The sequence below is a fragment of the Tenebrio molitor genome, chromosome Y (genome assembly GCF_963966145.1).
Source record: "Tenebrio molitor chromosome Y, icTenMoli1.1, whole genome shotgun sequence".
In the NCBI taxonomy this organism is placed as follows: Eukaryota; Metazoa; Arthropoda; class Insecta; order Coleoptera; family Tenebrionidae; genus Tenebrio; species Tenebrio molitor.
This window is the reverse complement of record NC_091056.1, coordinates 1,932,766-1,939,770: the sequence shown is the minus strand read 5'-3', so window position 1 is coordinate 1,939,770 and position 7,005 is coordinate 1,932,766.

The window sequence follows — 7,005 nt, the reverse complement described above, 5'->3', positions numbered from 1 at the left end:
AATTCGCTAGTGATAAAATTCCTTTCGCTAACATTATCTAATAAAACGCGGCACGGGAACTTAAATCTAGTACATGAATCAATGCTGTTGATAACAACACGATATCCGGATCATAGTTTGCAATCGTGACAGTTATACTCTGGGTCCGCACTGTCCTTGGAGTTTCGTTCGACGCCGCTTGTAGTAGTTTTAGAACTTTGACCAACAGAAGCGGTTAAAGAAGGAACTTCAGGTTTGTCGCAATTTACATGAAGCAGTTCATGATGCTTTAGGCTGCACCGATTGCATCTGCGGTAGGAGCTATTACACTTGTCAACTTTGTGTTTCGTGCTTGCAGGGCAGGTAGCCACCGCCCCCGCACCAAGGCGTGAGAAAAACCCATCTGACCACTGGTCGAGGTTATTATTGTATTTCTTATTTCAAGGTAGTCTGTAAGTTAGAATGTAAGAGAGAGGTTGAACGTTGGAATAAACAAGTAAAACCCATGTTCGGATTTAAATGAAATATTCCGTCCTCATAAAATGTAACGACAACACGACAGTGCTTAAACAAAAGACACAGAGCTGCGACTTGTTAACGAATGACCGACGATCCGATACATTCAGCTTTTTGAAATTGAAGCATTTATACAAGGGGTGAGGCTCCTTGCAGTACAAGCATTTTAAAGAATTTTGGTTGGCGTTAGATCTGTCATTCGTAACGCACGATACAGGTCTTTTTTGGTCCTTGTTATTTGACAGCAGGTCGCCACGAGAAACAGTTTGTAAGGCACGGCATTTGTTATTAAAATATTTTTTAAATGAATTCACGGTAGGGAACTCTTCATTTCCCCTTTGAAGTTTAAATTCTTTCATGGTTTGGATGTCCACCTTTTGGGACAAAATGTACACTAAGAGAAGATCATGCATGTTCGGGATGTTTAGCACGTCTAAACAATCATGATGTTGTGAGAATTCATTTAATAGCGTTCTAAGACTCGACACGGAATTTTTCGTTGCCTTTGGGAGGTCAAAAATGCCTCTTATTATTATTATTAATATTATTATTCAAAGAAACCAACAGAAGAATTCCAATTATAGGGTTCTGTTAAAAATTAATGACATCAAGAGAATGAGAATAGAAAAGTATCTGTATAGCCTGAATGCTCTAGATCAACGGTGGCCAACCCGCGGCACGCGTGCCACTATTTGCCCGCGGTAACAATACTCGCGCAAAGTAAAAACTTCTTTCTTGTTATTCGATTCAGATGAAAGAGTAGGGCAGGGGTACATAATGCATTATCATTTAGAACAGCGGTCGGCAACCTTTTAGCAGGCAAGGGCCACATAGTGACAAAAAGAAATAAAGGCGGGCCGCACTTGTTCATACTTTTGTTAATAGGTATGTACCTATATCGATGATATTAAAAATGCAAAAACACAAATATTTACTTTTACTTTATTCATCATCATTTTATATAAATTGTAGTAATAAGTAGAAACAATGACAATAAGAAAATGAGAAAAAAACAGACAAATTAAGTGAAAACTTCGAAATAAATATGCTATATATGCAAATCAAATCAAAATTTAATGCGATTTTTGAGGCTGTATTTGACTGGCTATTTGTGGAATGTTTGCTTTCATACCTGTCGTAGAAATTCGTAAAATGGCACTCAAATGCTCATTTGTGAGACGAGAACAATATTTATTCTTTCTGTAATTGAGGATTGAAAATGTTTGTTCGCATAAGTAAGTGCTGCCAAAAATTGTAATTAATTGCTGAGCAAACCTTTTCAATTCGTCAAAATTAGATGGCAAACTGCCATAAAATTTAACAAGATCATTGATTTCATAGAAGGAGTTTTTGAGAGTGTCATTAGATTGAAGATCAATCACATTAATTTGTAAATTACTTGGTACGTCGTCAATATCACATGAAAAAGGGTTTGCAAAAATCTTCAGTTTGCCAGAAACCTTCTCGAAGTCACAAAATCTGTCGTTGAACTGATTTTGTAGCTGAATTAAAATAAATTTCATTTTATCATTTTTCCAATGAAAATTCATTCCAACTTCTTCGACAGCTTTTTTACAATTCGGAAAATGGTCCAGTTTTTTCTCGTCAATATGTTTTATAAAAATCCAAGGTCTATTAACCATTGAGGATCTGTAAGTTCTGGAACACATTTACCTTTTTCGATCAAAAAAGTGTTGATTTCTTTTCTGAGATCAAAAAATCTTTTCAGTACTGCACTTCTACTTAACCATCTCACTTCAGAATAATACAGGACATCTCGGTGATCTGCTTCCATATCCGACAGAAACTGTTGAAATTGGCGATGTGTCAGCCCATTTTTTCTGATGTAGTTTACTATCGATATTACGATGTCCATTACTTCTTTCCATGCAAGAACTTTGCAGCATGACGCTTCTTGGTGGACAATACAATGGAAAAATAACGGCATATCGCAACCTATCTCTGCCAGTTTAGTTTTAATTCTACCCACCAGGCCCTTGTTTTGTCCACTCATGTTTCTGCCTCCATCAGTTGTAACGCTTACCAATTTTTCCCATGGTAATTGCATTGACACTAACGTTCCTTTCAAACTGCATAACTGTAAAAGCTCCTCAAAAACATTAAAGTTCTCATCAATTCCGCGCACAAATATTAGTAGTTGCGCCGCGGCTTGCCGACCGCCGATTTAGAAGAATGAAACAGAAATGAAAAAGTGGCACGTCAAATATTTTTAATAAATTTTTAATAAAATAAAGTGGCACTCGAGAACAAAAAGGTTGGCGACGTTTGCTCTAGATTGACATCAGTTGCATATGCAAATGTATCAGATACTGCTGAAATTTCTCGATTTGACGCAGTTCAAGGTACAAGAAAATAGGTCCAATTGGCAATGCAGGTCATTTGCCAATCTGCACATGTTGCACAATGGTGAAAATTTGCCTACGTCTGTTCTATGAGCTGGCAGATAAAAGAGTCTATAATGCCGCGATTTCGTGCCTCAAGATCCAGCATTATCCCCTTATAATTTCGCGACTTGCTGTCAGCGGTGTCGGAAGATTGGCTCGTTGGGTTCACATCAAACAGGGAAGCTCGTGGTATAATTATTTATATTTTGTCCGGGATAAAGTAGGAGAAAATTAGACAGCATTGTGGCACAGGTTTCTTTTTCAGACCGTGGAGTTTTCTTTTTGCAGATTGTATCATTTCGTTAAGTTGTGCTAGATAAGAATTGTACATTTCCAGGTTTCATTTCATTTTAAAAATAAAAATAAATTATTTTTTAAAAAGAATTTGTTTTTATTTAAAAAAAATTAAATGTACCAATTGATGATAAGTTGTGCAAGATAAGAATTGTACATTTCCAGGTTTCATTTCATTTTATTATAAATTAAATTTAAAAATTTGTTACACAGTCTAGGACTGGTTTACAAATCTATGAGGGGCATGATGACCTACTCAGTAGACCGGGACCAATTATCGTACAATTTACGCTAGATGCGCCGTAGCTGGGTCGGGTAATGCGATGAAGTGATTTCAACCATAAGAGTGAGAAGGAGCATATGAATGAATAACAGGTTTAACAAAGAGAGGCTGACTGGTACCACGTGACTGTGGGCAACTTTCTGAACTTATATATTGGCTCTTATGGGGAAATTAATAAGAATTTTTACTAATTTGTAATAAAACAACTACTATTGAAATTGAATCAAGTTTATTAGTACATTATGAAAGGATTAATAAATTATTAATACTTCTTAGAGTGGCAGAAACGTTTATTTTTTAGAGTAAAATAACAAACATGTAAGAATATAATTATAATTATACATTTTGCTGATGCTGAAACAAAACTGACTTTGAATAGTGATGTCCAGAGACCGGCGAAAAATGGTCAAACGCTAGCGAATAACTCCCACCACATACCCTCATTGCGGCGCGCTCTATTAGTGGAGTAAAATCGGATTGCAATTATAAATTAGTGATTCAAAGGTATAACTAAATGAGACATATCCTATCTTGTAGAGGACATTTTGGGGCATAAGGAATGGCCATCTACAACTTTTTTTAATAGGACCGAACTTTGAAAACGGCTTTTATAACTACGTAGTTGAGGTGTAGTCCGAAAAACTACGTTTTTCGTAACATTTAACGCTGTGTTAATTCAACTACTGAAGCTATAATTTTGATTTTCTGTATATTTATACCAAAAAGTAGAGCGCTTCCAACAGTGAATTGAAAATTTCGCAAATATCGATAGTTTTGAAAAAAATAATTAATGAATTTCGATTAATCAAAAATGCGCATCGTAAACTTCACTCTGCTGGGACCTATGTGAAATATTGAAAATTTCCAACACATGCAGCGAGTCAAATGTAACTAAGATATTGGAAAAGTTTTTAAAAAAAGAATTAAGTCGATAGCCCGTGTACTTTTTGAGAAAATAATTTTTTTATTCGACGAGCAGAAATAACCCGGAATTTTGTATTTTTGCTAAAATTTACCTATTTTAAATGCTTTCTTCGTCATCCTCATTCTTATATAAACAAGAAACATTGTTCAATTCTGTGTTGACAAAATCAAAAATTGGTTTTACTCGTCCGAGATATAATTTTCGAATTCGCAATTGACACGCAAACAATTCATTTGGGGAACTCAAAGCTACCAAGCCACTGCACTAGAGTGGTGGGAGGCGAAAACCTTTTTCCGCCGGTCTCTGGTGATGTCTAATACGTTTTGTAACCTCATTGATTTTCATATTTTTATGATGCATTCTGATAGTAAAATAATATTTACTTTAACATTAAATTCAATAATTGTAATGGTCCAAAACTAATTTACAGAATATAAATATTCAAACTAGAGTTCTCTTTACAAAATTTTGTAAACATCACCCCAAATCTGCTATTGAAAGATTTAATTTACCACGCGAAAATGGTGGTAGGGGTTTTTCAAATCTAGAAATTCTACAACATAATCAAATTGCTTCACTAAAAAATTATTTTCTCAATAGAGCTCGTGATAACACTTTTTTTAATGCTTTGGTTTCAGGGGATAAAGGTTACACACCTTTAAATTTAAGTGATAATATAATTTCAGATATTGTTGAGCCAAATATACCTGACACTATAGCAAATATAAAACAAAAGTCTTTACATGGGAGATATTTTAAAGAGCTAGATCAGCCAGAAATTAATATTCAAGCTTCTCATGCATGGCTTAAAAAATCAAATATTCATCCTGATATTCATCGTGTTAAAAATACAAGAAATCATAAAAAACACATATGCGGTTTACAATCGATCATTGATAAATGTAGGATTTGCGGAACTGAAGGGGAAACCATTGAACATATCATTTCTTCTTGCACCGTTTTGGCTCAAAGCGAATATAAAAAACGTCATGATATATTCGCAAAAATTATACACATGAATTTAGCAGTTAAATTCAATTTATTAAAGGATACACAACCACATTACATTTATAAACCAGAAAGTTGTTTATTTTGATCGGACAGTTTTAACTGACATTCACATTCAGCATAACAGACCAGACATTATTATTTTAAATAAACAACAAAAGCAAGCATATCTTTTAGATATAGCTGTTCCAAATTCACACAATATAACACAGACATATAATACAAAGATTAATAAGTATTTAGAACTCTCCGTTGCTATGAGAAATCTTTGTGTTTAGAAAAAATTTCGATTTTACCATTTATAATTTCAGCAACAGGAATAGTACCCCAATCTCTTTTTAAAAATTTAAAAATTTTGGACTTAGATAACACATTGGTGGTTGAAATTCAAAAAGGTATATTATTATACTCATGTCACATCGTGAGGAAATTCCTTAACATTGACACAGAACATAAAACACAAAAAAGTCAAAATGCGGAGGCGAGACGCCGGTAATTATGTTGATAAGCACTGCACTATTACTTGATAGTATTATCCGTAATAGTGTATGTACTCCGGCAAAATTGCCGTGCCGCCGGGTGGAGGTGGGATACGAGATCATATAAATTATTATTGAACTGATTTGGTCTAAAATATGAACATTTAATTCAGGAAAATAATTTTTATATTTTTTTGTTAAATAACTTAAGTCTTATAAGAACGTTTCCAGCGAAATTTTTATTACCTACTTTTAAAAATCATTTCTGCGATCTTGCATATTTCTACAACAGAGACAAACAGTTTAATTAAACCTCCCCGATCTTTTCGACTTATTAGTCTGGAAATTGAATTTTGGTTTACTAGTTGAGAACATTCTGCACAATTAATTTTATTTTTCAGATTAGTAAATATAATTAATCAACTTAATAAGTACATAACATTTTTGTTTTACAATACAAAAATCTCCGATAATAATGCAGAATCTGGAAAAGTGCCCCGAATGCTTGTAGCGTTTTAATTTAATTTTTAAATTTTCTTGCTATCTAGCCACAAATGTAGGTAATAACATCGTCAGTATAGTCAGTGTATTCTGAAATCCTTTTGACCTAATTGCGCAAAAAAAGGTTTCAATATGATCTTCACTTAATTTGTACGTTAATAAATACAAAAAAAAATAAATAAAAAAGTCGATTATACCTATCTTTCAGTAATGAATTCTACTGAGTGTATGTTAATTATTATTAGTCCAATAAAGCCAGTTTTTCTCTTACTAAAAACCATTTTTCCACCCGACAGATTTTTCAAATTTATGATGCAGTTTTCAGCTTCGGCAAAGAATCCCTTAGTAATTTGTAGAAGAAATATTCACCTCTGAAAGAGATTTTTTGAAAGGATTCTTACTGAGTGAATTTCGCGTACCTATTATGTACCTTTAGGGCCGGATTCACCAACGCCAGTTAAAGTTAACTGTGGGTTAAAATATACGAAAACAATAGGTAACTAAAGGAACGAAGTATTTAAATCTACATTTAACTTTAACTAGCGTTGGTGAATCCGTCCAGACGCCCGAATAATTTATCTATTGTGCGGCAAAAGTTTACTATTGCATCTGTAT